At 36.8% G+C, this 12,250-nt stretch overlaps 1 long non-coding RNA gene across 11 annotated transcripts in view; it reads right to left on the bottom strand.

The window, feature by feature from the left end:
- LOC144309147 (uncharacterized) overlaps nt 1-12,250 on the bottom strand; it is a 91,000-nt gene that overhangs the window by 34,396 nt on the left and 44,354 nt on the right. For 8 of the 11 annotated variants that reach the window (XR_013375239.1, XR_013375238.1, XR_013375236.1 and 5 more), the window contains one exon: nt 547-635. The exons of 2 other annotated variants lie outside the window; for them this stretch is intronic. This is a non-coding gene — a long non-coding RNA (uncharacterized LOC144309147). The remainder of the gene's footprint in view (nt 1-546; nt 636-12,250) is intronic. One more of the 11 variants, XR_013375240.1, reaches the window with a different exon arrangement.

Here is a 12,250-nt window from a genome sequence, read left to right as displayed (position 1 = left end):
GGCAACAAATGCTGTACTTTACAAACCTCTCACTAGACCAAGAGGGCTCTGGCTGCATTTCAGCTTGTTAGATCTCTCCAGGAAGTCCCAAGTTGTGTTAGCAAGTTAGCTAAGACTACTCCAAAGATGTGATTATCTGTCAGGGCTCTACAGAAATGGAAGTGGGATAGATTGATATATAGATAAAATAGGTACAGACAGAAGAGATATAGTCTATCTGAGAGTTTCATTTTAAGGAATTGGCTTATTAGCTTGTGGGGCTGGCATGTCTGCAATCTGAGGCCAGTCAGGAGGCTCAGGCAGCTGATGATGCAATCCTGAAGTAGAATTTTTCTCTGGAAACTTTCGGTTTTTGCTTTTAAGGCTTTCAACTGTTTAGATGAGGTCCACACACAATAGTGAGGATGATCTACTCTATTTAAGGATATGTGATTATAGATGTAAAGTACATCTACTGGGGTATGATGGTAAAAACAAGGGTCAGTAAACCATGTCATCAAGATGAGAGCAGGCAGTTAGGAAGGAGGAGACTTGGACAACACATACCACTTACTGATGACATTCAGCCTGTGGCTTGGTTTTAACATTACAATGGATCCATGACACAGATGACATGACCATCATTCTAGAATCAACTGAAAAACAATGAGAACCAGTAAGATAGTTCAGTTTGGTGTGTTAGGCAGAAATAAAATATACTGATATCAATACCTTTCCTATAAAACAGCAGTAAGAAATTAGTGCGGTGGAAAAATAATTTGCAAATAAAGACAATTTGTAAAATATCTAGAAACAAACTTAACAATACTTTCAGAGCTATGTAAAAAACATTGATGGATTTGCATAACTCTAAAAAATTGGATTGGCTCGGCTACTTACCGATTTCTATCCTGCATTTTTAATTCATTATAACTTTATAATGCAGTTTATTATGATACTTTACATAGCCCTCATTTCTCTCCTATTTTGTATTTTTAAACATCCTCAGCCATTTAGTCTTACCAATGAACTTTAATATCACTTTGACAAATTTCCAGAGACATAATGGAATGTTAAACTGAAATTGCTGCAATAATGTAGATGTATTTGAGAAAAGGTAACATCAATATGACATTGAGTTCTGCTATCCAGAACCACTTGTATATACCTTTTAAATATTAGGGCTGTGGCACAGAAGAGACGTGAGAGGATTATGAACTTCTTCAGTTTATACCTTTATAATCTTTCACAAACTGAAAATGTAACTTTCACTATTAAATAATTCAGGCATCTTTGTGATTAAAACAAGAACGTCTCCAATCTCATTTTCTATTCTGTAGAGAGGAGAAAATGAGTTCCTAGTACTAGTACTAATAATATTGACAATTATTAACATTTACTGATCACTTATTTTCTCAGGCAGTTATGTTAACTGAATTTACATGGATTATCTCAATCTTTATAAAAATTTATGCCAGAAACTCCATTTTCACCTCTATCTTATGATTTCAGGGTTCAATAAAGCAAAACATGGAATACTTTTTAAAATGAAAAATCAATATGGAAATATTAGAAAATATTATTTAAACACTTGATTCCATCTCTAGTGAAACACATTTGTAGATATTTGCTTTCTTCCTTAGAATATATATTGTTACCTGCCACTGATATAACTACTCTGAATAAACTTTCCTTCTAGCTGAAATAAAGCTCTACTGTTTTTTAAAAGATTTTACTTTATTTATTTAGAGAGAGTGAGTGAGTGGGGGGGGGGCAGAAGGTCAGGGAGAGAATCTTTTTTTTTTAAGATTTTATTTATTTATTCATGAAGGAGGGAGAGACATAGGCAGAGGGAGAAACAGGCTCCCCACAGGGAGCTGGATGCAGGACTTGATCCCAAACCTGGGATCACGCCCTGCGCCAAAGGCAGACACAACGGATTGAACCACCCAGGTGCCCCTGAATAATGTATTCCAAAAAACATCTAGTGAAAAATGATGAAAGCTCATGTCTTTTTTTTAAGATTTTATTTATTTATTCATGAGAATTTATCATGAGACACAGAGAGAGAGAGGGGCAAAGACACAGGCAGAGGCAGAAGCAGGCTCCAAGCAGGGAGTCCGAGGTGGGACTCGATCCTGGGACTCCAGGATTAGGCCCTGGCCCAAAGGCAGGTGCCAAACCGCTGAGCCACCCAAACATCCCTGAAAGCTCATATCTTAAGTGGGCAGCCAAAACAATATAATATTCAGGGTCCTAAATGAAAAGAACATGCAACCAAGAATACTTTATCCAGCAAGGCTCTCATTCAAAATGGAAGGAGAGATAAAGAGCTTCCAAGACAGGCAGCAACTAAAAGAATATGTGACCTCCAAACCAGCTCTGCAAGAAATTTTAAGGGGGCCTCTTAAAATTCCCCTTTAAGAAGAAGTTCAGTGGAACAGTCCACAAAAACAAAGACTGAATAGATATCATGATGACACTAAACTCATATCTCTCAATAGTAACTCTGAATGTGAACGGGCTTAATGACCCCATCAAAAGGCGCAGGGTTTCAGACTGGATAAAAAAGCAGGACCCATCTATTTGCTGTCTACAAGAGACTCATTTTAGACAGAAGGACACCTACAGCCTGAAAATAAAAGGTTGGAGAACCATTTACCATTCGAATGGTCCTCAAAAGAAAGCAGGGGTAGCCATCCTTATATCAGATAAACTAAAATTTACCCCAAAGACTGTAGTGAGAGATGAAGAGGGACACTATATCATACTTAAAGGATCTATTCAACAAGAGGACTTAACAATCCTCAATATATATGCTCCGAATGTGGGAGCTGCCAAATATATAAATCAATTATTAACCAAAGTGAAGAAATACTTAGATAATAATACACTTATACTTGGTGACTTCAATCTAGCTCTTTCTATACTCGATAGGTCTTCTAAGCAAAACATCTCCAAAGAAACGAGAGCTTTAAATGATACACTGGACCAGATGGATTTCACAGATATCTACAGAACTTTACATCCAAACTCAACTGAATACACATTCTTCTCAAGCGCACATGGAACTTTCTCCAGAATAGACCACATATTGGGTCACAAATCGGGTCTGAACCGATACCAAAAGATTGGGATTGTCCCCTGCATATTCTCGGACCATAATGCCTTGAAATTAGAACTAAATCACAACAAGAAGTTTGGAAGGACCTCAAACACATGGAGGTTAAGGACCATCCTGCTAAAAGATAAAAGGGTCAACCAGGAAATTAAGGAAGAATTAAAAAGATTCATGGAAACTAATGAGAATGAAGATACAACCGTTCAAAATCTTTGGGATGCAGCAAAAGCAGTCCTAAGGGGGAAATACATCGCAATACAAGCATCCATTCAAAAACTGGAAAGAACTCAAATACAAAAGCTAACCTTACACATAAAGGAGCTAGAGAAAAAACAGCAAATAGATCCTACACCCAAGAGAAGAAGGGAGCTAATAAAGATTCGAGCAGAACTCAAGGAAATCGAGACCAGAAGAACTGTGGAACAGATCAACAGAACCAGGAGTTGGTTCTTTGAAAGAATTAATCAGATAGATAAACCATTAGCCAGCCTTATTAAAAAGAAGAGAGAGAAGACTCAAATTAATAAAATCATGAATGAGAAAGGAGAGATCACTACCAACACCAAGGAAATACAAACGATTTTAAAAACCTATTATGAACAGCTATACGCCAATAAATTAGGCAATCTAGAAGAAATGGACGCATTCCTGGAAAGCCACAAACTACCAAAACTGGAACAGGAAGAAATAGAAAACCTGAACAGGCCAATAACCAGGGAGGAAATTGAAGCAGTCATCAAAAACCTCCCAAGACACAAGAGTCCAGGGCCAGATGGCTTCCCAGGAGAATTTTATCAAACGTTTAAAGAAGAAATCATACCTATTCTCCTAAAGCTGTTTGGAAAGATAGAAAGAGATGGAGTACTTCCAAATTCGTTCTATGAAGCCAGCATCACCTTAATTCCAAAGCCAGACAAAGACCCCGCCAAAAAGGAGAATTACAGACCAATATCCCTGATGAACATGGATGCAAAAATTCTCAACAAGATACTGGCCAATAGGATCCAACAGTACATTAAGAAAATTATTCACCATGACCAAGTAGGATTTATCCCTGGGACACAAGGCTGGTTCAACACCCGTAAAACAATCAATGTGATTCATCATATCAGCAAGAGAAAAACCAAGAACCATATGATCCTCTCATTGGATGCAGAGAAAGCATTTGACAAAATACAGCATCCATTCCTGATCAAAACTCTTCAGAGTGTAGGGATAGAGGGAACATTCCTCGACATCTTAAAAGCCATCTATGAAAAGCCCACAGCAAATATCATTCTCAATGGGGAAGCACTGGGAGCCTTTCCCCTAAGATCAGGAACAAGACAGGGATGTCCACTCTCACCACTGCTATTCAACATAGTACTGGAAGTCCTAGCCTCGGCAATCAGACAACAAAAAGACATTAAAGGCATTCAAATTGGCAAAGAAGAAGTCAAACTCTCCCTCTTCGCCGATGACATGATACTCTACATAGAAAACCCAAAAGTCTCCACCCCAAGATTGCTAGAACTCATACAGCAATTCGGTAGCGTGGCAGGATACAAAATCAATGCCCAGAAGTCAGTGGCATTTCTATACACTAACAATGAGACTGAAGAAAGAGAAATTAAGGAGTCAATCCCATTTACAATTGCACCCAAAAGCATAAGATACCTAGGAATAAACCTCACCAAAGATGTAAAGGATCTATACCCTCAAAACTATAGAACACTTCTGAAAGAAATTGAGGAAGACACAAAGAGATGGAAAAATATTCCATGCTCATGGATTGGCAGAATTAATATTGTGAAAATGTCAATGTTACCCAGGGCAATATACACGTTTAATGCAATCCCTATCAAAATACCATGGACTTTCTTCAGAGAGTTAGAACAAATTATTTTAAGATTTGTGTGGAATCAGAAAAGACCCCGAATAGCCAGGGGAATTTTAAAAAAGAAAACCATATCTGGGGGCATCACAATGCCAGATTTCAGGTTGTACTACAAAGCTGTGGTCATCAAGACAGTGTGGTACTGGCACAAAAACAGACACATAGATCAGTGGAACAGAATAGAGAATCCAGAAGTGGACCCTGAACTTTATGGGCAACTAATATTCGATAAAGGAGGAAAGACTATCCATTGGAAGAAAGACAGTCTCTTCAATAAATGGTGCTGGGAAAATTGGACATCCACATGCAGAAGAATGAAACTAGACCACTCTCTTTCACCATACACAAAGATAAACTCAAAATGGATGAAAGATCTAAATGTGAGACAAGATTCCATCAAAATCCTAGAGAAGAACACAGGCAACACCCTTTTTGAACTCGGCCATAGTAACTTCTTGCAAGATACATCCACGAAGGCAAAAGAAACAAAAGCAAAAATGAACTATTGGGACTTCATCAAGATAAGAAGCTTTTGCACAGCAAAGGATACAGTCAACAAAACTCAAAGACAACCTACAGGATGGGAGAAGATATTTGCAAATGACATATCAGATAAAGGGCTAGTTTCCAAGATCTATAAAGAACTTATTAAACTCAACACCAAAGAAACAAACAATCCAATCATGAAATGGGCAAAAGACATGAACAGAAATCTCACAGAAGAAGACATAGACATGGCCAACATGCACATGAGAAAATGCTCTGCATCACTTGCCATCAGGGAAATACAAATCAAAACCACAATGAGATACCACCTCACACCAGTGAGAATGGGAAAAATTAACAAGGCAGGAAACAACAAATGTTGGAGAGGATGTGGAGAAAAGGGAACCCTCTTACACTGTTGGTGGGAATGTGAACTGGTGCAGCCACTGTGGAAAACTGTGTGGAGGTTCCTCAAACAGTTAAAAATATACCTGCCCTACGACCCAGCAATTGCACTGTTGGGGATTTACCCCAAAGATACAAATGCAATGAAACGCTGGGACACCTGCACCCCGATGTTTCTAGCAGCAATGGCCACGATAGCCAAACTGTGGAAGGAGCCTCGGTGTCCAACGAAAGATGAATGGATAAAGAAGATGTGGTTTATGTATACAATGGAATATTACTCAGCTATTAGAAATGACAAATACCCACCATTTGCTTCAACGTGGATGGAACTGGAGGGTATTATGCTGAGTGAAGTAAGTCAGTCGGAGAAGGACAAACATTATATGTTCCCATTCATTTGGGGAATATAAATAATAGTGAAAGGGAAAATAAGGGAAGGGAGAAGAAATGTGTGGGAAATATCAGAAAGGGAGACAGAACATAAAGACTGCTAACTCTGGGAAACGAACTAGGGGTGGTAGAAGGGGAGGAGGGCGGGGGGTGGGAGTGAATGGGTGACGGGCACTGGGTGTTATTCTGTATGTTAGTAAATTGAACACCAATAAAAAAAATAATAATAAAAAAAACAAAACAAAACAAAACAAAACAATATAATAGCTTGTCTTAGCAACAATATTCCAAAAAGAAAATTAGTAGAAATCATTTAGATAACACATAAACTTGGTGAGTCACTGTTATACACTTTAATATAACATTGTATATCAACTATACTCAAAAATGTATTTCTTTATTTATTTATGATTTTATTTATTTAGTCATGAGAGATACACAGAGAGAGGCAGAGATACAGGCAGAGGGAGAAGCAGGCTCCATGCGGGGAGCCTGATGTGGGATTCAATCCCCGGACTCCAGGATCATGCCCTGGGCCAAAGGTAGTCGCTAAACTGCTGAGCCAACCCAGGGGTCTCCTATACTCAAAATTTTTTTTAAAAAAGGAAACAAAATCCATTCACGTAACATTGGTGTGTCAACTATACTAAAAAAAAAAAAAGAAAGAAATGCATTCATGTAAAACTGTGTGTTAATTATATTTGAGTTGAAAAAAAATGAGGTGTAGAGGCAGTCAGTAGAGCATATGACATTTCATCTTGGGGTCGTGAGTTTGAGCCCTACATTGGGGGTAGAGTTTATGCTTAAAAAAAAAAAAAAAGGAAAAGGTCACTTCACATGAGTAGAAAATTTTTAAATGAAAATAACTAGGAAACAAGTTAGCAAGGATTGGTCAGGATTCCTTAAAAAAGAAATTCAAAATTATTATTAATATAAAAACCATCAGCTATATATACTTATGATTCTAAGGGAACCAATATTGTAAAGCTAATTATATTAAATGTTCCAAAGTGATTTTACTGTTTTTAAATAAAAAATGACATTAATTTCATTTGAATAACCAAAAAAGATAAAATAATTAAAGGAAGCTCTTCGAAACTTGGAGGATTTTGTCTTCAAATTTTGTTCTAAAGCTATAATAAATAAAACAACTATGGCAGCAAGAATTGATAAGAGAAAAATGTAATTGAATCAACAGCTCAAATGCTATAGGGAAACATTATAGTTGTAGGGAATAATGTTAAAACCTCATTTACCGTATACATGCAAATCCTTCCCACATAGCTAAAGAATTTTAAAATCTAAAACTTTAACCTGTAAGAATGTCTATGTTTTGTGAGCAAAGGATAGTATGATGTAGAATGCTTTCAAGAATACATCAAATATAATTCCATTTTAATACTAAATACCATATAGTATATAGTGAAAGGATGTAACTCAGTTCCTCTACATGAATAAATTGCTGAGAATTTTTAAACAAAAAGCTTCAGGAACCACAGGGGAAAAAAACTACAGGCTGGTATCTCTGAAGATCATAGATGCCAAAAATCCTCAAAATATTAGTAAACTGAATTCAACATCAGAAAGATTATACACAACAGTTTAGGATTTATACATGGGATGCAAGATTGGTGCAGCATATGCAAATCAATTAATGTGATACACCACACAACAGAATGAGAGCTAAATATCACAAGATCATCTCAAAAGATTCAGAAAATGCCTTTGGCAAAGTTCAACATCCACTCATATCAAGAACTATAAACAAACTAAGTATAAAAGGAAATTTCGGGCAGCCCCGGTGGCGCAGCAGTTTAGTGCCGCCTGCAGCCTGGGGCGTGATCCTGGAGACCCTGGATCGAGTCCCACGTCAGGCTCTCTCTGCATGGAACCTGCTTCTCCCTCTGCCTGTGTCTTTGCCTCTCATTCTCTCTCTGTGTCTCTATGAATAAATAAATAAAATCTTAAAAAAAAAGAAATTTCCTCAGCATGATAAAGGCAATTTAAGAAGCCCATAGCTAACATCATAATCGATGGGGAAAAAGTGAAAAGTTTCCTCTAAAATCCAGTATGAGACATAGATGCCCACTCTTGCCACTTACACCCAACATAGTACTGGAAGTACTAGCAAGAAAAATGAGACAAGAAAAAGAAATGAAAGGTATCCATACTGGAAAGAAAGACAAAGTTATTCCCAAATGTCATGATTCTATATGTAGAAAACCCTAAAGTCTACACACACACAAACACAATACCCAAATTCAGTAAAGTTGCAAGATGCAAAATCAACATACAAGTATCAGCTGCATTTCTTTACATCAACAAGGATCTATCAGAACAAGAAATCAAGAAAGCAATCCCATTTACAATAGCACCAAAAAGAAGAAAACACTTAGGAGTAATTTTAACCAGAAAAGTGAAAGATCAGTACACTGAAAACTGTAAGTCACTGATGAAAGAAATTGAAGAAGACACAAATGAATGGAAAGATACATTAGGTTCACGCATTAAAGAATATTGTTAAAATGACTATACTACTTACAAGTGGTCTACAGCTTATTGCAATCCTTATCAAAATTCCAATGGCATTTTTCACAGATATAGGGGAAAAAATCCTACAATTGGTATGAAACCACAAAAGACTCCAAAGAGCCAAAGCATTCTTGAGCAAGAAAAGTAAAGCTTGAGGCATCACATTTCCTGATTTCAAATTATATCACAAATCTATAGTAATCAAAACTGAATAGTGCAGCAGAAAAAAAGACAAAGACCAATGAACAGAATGCAGAACCCAGTATTCAGCTAAAGCATACAAAGGCACCAAGAACACACAATAAGGAAATCTCAGTCTCTTTAATTACTGGTTTGGAAAACTGAGTATCTGCTAATAAAAAATGAAATTGGATACTTACCTTACACCATACACAAAGATCAACTCAAAATGGATCAAAGCCTAACTCTAAGACCCGAAATTTGGAAGGACCATAAAAACTAAAAGAAAATAGGAAAAAGCTTTTTTTTTTTTTTGAAAAAGCTTTTTGACATTTTCCTTGACCATGATTTTTAAATTTTTTTATTTATTTATGATAAGTCACACACACACACAGAGAGAGAGAGAGAGAGAGAGAGAGGCAGACACATAGGCAGAGGGAGAAGCAGGCTCCAGGCACCGGGAGCCCGACGTGGGATTCGATCCCGTGTCTCCAGGATCGCGCCCTGAGCCAAAGGCAGGCGCTAAACCGCTGCGCCACCCAGGGATCCCCTTGACCATGATTTTTAGAGCATGACATTAAAAGCTCAGGCAATAAAAGCAAAATTAAGTAAGTAGGACTATGTTAAACTAAAAAGCATCTGTACACAGATGAAATAACAAAATGGAAAGGCAATCTGCAGACTCAGGGAAAATATTTACAAACCATAGGTCTAAGTGGTTAATATCCAAAAATATAAGGAACTCCTATAAATCAATAGCAAAACCCCAAATAATCAGTTTTTTAAAATTGGCAAAAGACCTGGACATTTCTCCAAAGAAACAAAGAGCTATACAAGTACATGAAAAGATGCTCAACATCACCAATCTTTAGAGAAATGCAAATCAAAACTATAATTAGATAGGATCTCACAGCCTGTGAGGATAACCATTATGAGAAAGATAAAACATGGGCATGGCAAGGATGTGGAGAAAAGGGAACACTATAGTACAATGTTGGTTGGAATATAAATTGGTACAGGCATTATGGAAAACAATGGAGTTTCCTCAAAAAACGAAAACCAGAGCCATAAGATCCAGTAATTTTCACTTTGAAGTATATATCCAAAGGAAATGAAATCAATACCTTGAAGAGATATCTCCAATCCCATTTTCACTGCAGCATTATTTACAATAGCAAAGATATGGAAACAAATGTCCAGAGATGGATGAAAGGGTAAAGAAATTACAGTATACATAGACAAATGGTATAAAATACACCTTAAAAAAGCAGATCCAAGGGCAACCTGGGTGGCTCAGCGGTTTAGTGTTGCCTTCAGCCCAGGGTGTGACCCTGGAGACACGCATCAGGTTTCCTGCATGGAGCCTGCTTCTCCCTCTGCCTATGTCTCTGCCTCTCTCTCTATGTCACTCATGAGTAAATAAAATATTTTTTTAAAAAGGAGATCCTATTTTTTGTAACAATATGAATGAACCTGGAGAACACAGTGCTTGGTGAAATAATCCAGACATTAAGAAAAAAAAATCTTCACAATCTCACTTATATATGGAATCTAAAAATGTCATATACATGGAAACAGAATAGAATGGTAATAAGCAGGGGTGGGAAAGTGAAGAAAATGGGGGAAATGTTGGTCAAAAAATACAAAGTTGTGTTTATATTGGGAAAACAAGTCTAGTGATCTTCTGCACAGCATGGTGACTATAGTTAATAGTACCATACCGAATACTGGAAATTTGCTGAGAGATTTTAGGTGCTCTCACCCCAAAACAATAGAAAGGTAACTATGGGAAGACATGGGTATGTTATTAGCTTGAGTGTAGTAATTATTTCACTATGCACATCAAGTTATCATGTTGCATACCTTAAATATATACAATTTTATTTCAAAAATAAAATAAAAGCTTTTGGAGGAGAGGAGGATATTTGTCATGGTACAAAGTATTATGTTAATCAAACAATGAAAATTTAAACCACATCTGAACAAGTATTCAAGAAACATAATTACTGACATGAATTAGTCAAAACATTGTGTAAAATGTACAAGTTATTTAGTTACATCCCATATTGTACTACTATGATGTTAACTAAAAGATTAATATTAAAGCATAAACCATGAAGTTGTGGATATTGATATGTGTATTTATCTACACTGAAAAAGGACAGGTGAAACGTAACTATTTGCACTGGGCAAAAGACAGTAGAAATGTAAACAGGAAGATTCCATGTGTTTTTGTTTAAAAATGAAAATCACCATCTCCATCATATGTGTTCATGTATCTATACATGCTTCACTGTGTACAGAAAACGGTACATCAGGCATTTGTTAGAAATTAAAATAAGAATAAAGAATGGAAAATATATACTTTTTTTTATAAACTTTTAAAATTTACCTTTGCAGGATTTCCCAATTTAGCATGACAAAATACTGCTTTGATATTTTAAGATCTTAATGAGGACCATGAAATTAACACTCGGAGTGGCTTACATTGTGTTTTTCTTGAAGAAATCCCTGAACATTCTCAATTCTGAAGTTCCCACGCATATCATAAATGATCAGGCATGATATGAGCAATAACATACAGAATAATAATAAAAAATGCTGAGTGTTTAGTAATTTATCAGGCATTTTGCTAAATAATTTCCTGTGATTTCTTTTTTTTTTCCTGTGATTTATTTCATCGGGCTTCACTCCATTCCTACCAAACAGATACTTATTCCTTCTGCCTCAAAATATTTCCCTTGAGGATCAATCAAAGCAATGTAATAAAACAATTCTTTGTACACTTTAAGGCTCAAAAGACACCGTATTACTATGAATTGATGTCCAAGAAATCATGATCAGAGAGAAAATATTTGCATCCTACTTTGAATGTAGAAGCCTACATCCAGAATTTTTTAAGATTTTATTTATTTATTCATGAGAGACACAGAGAGAGAGAGGGGCAGAGACACAGGTAGAGGGGGAAGCAGGCTCCACACAGGGAGCCCGATGTGGGACTTGATCCCGGGACCCCAGGATCATGACCTGGGCTGAAGGCAGGCACTCAACCGCTGAGCCACACAGGCGTTCCCCTACATCCAGAATTCTGATTCTATGAGCAATTCTGCCCAATAAGTAAGTTTACCATTCTCCTCCTCCAATCAAATAAAACCCCACTATTTTTATATCCAAAGGTTAATACTGAATTTGAGTTTCATCCATTTCTGGTGAAGCTTATCCCTTTATATTTTCTCCTAGACGGCCCAAATCCCACATGACAGGCAAATAGGATATCC

The sequence above is a fragment of the Canis aureus genome, chromosome X, assembly GCF_053574225.1.
Source record: "Canis aureus isolate CA01 chromosome X, VMU_Caureus_v.1.0, whole genome shotgun sequence".
In the NCBI taxonomy this organism is placed as follows: domain Eukaryota; kingdom Metazoa; phylum Chordata; class Mammalia; order Carnivora; family Canidae; genus Canis; species Canis aureus.
This window is presented reverse-complemented; position numbering and strand designations above follow the sequence as displayed.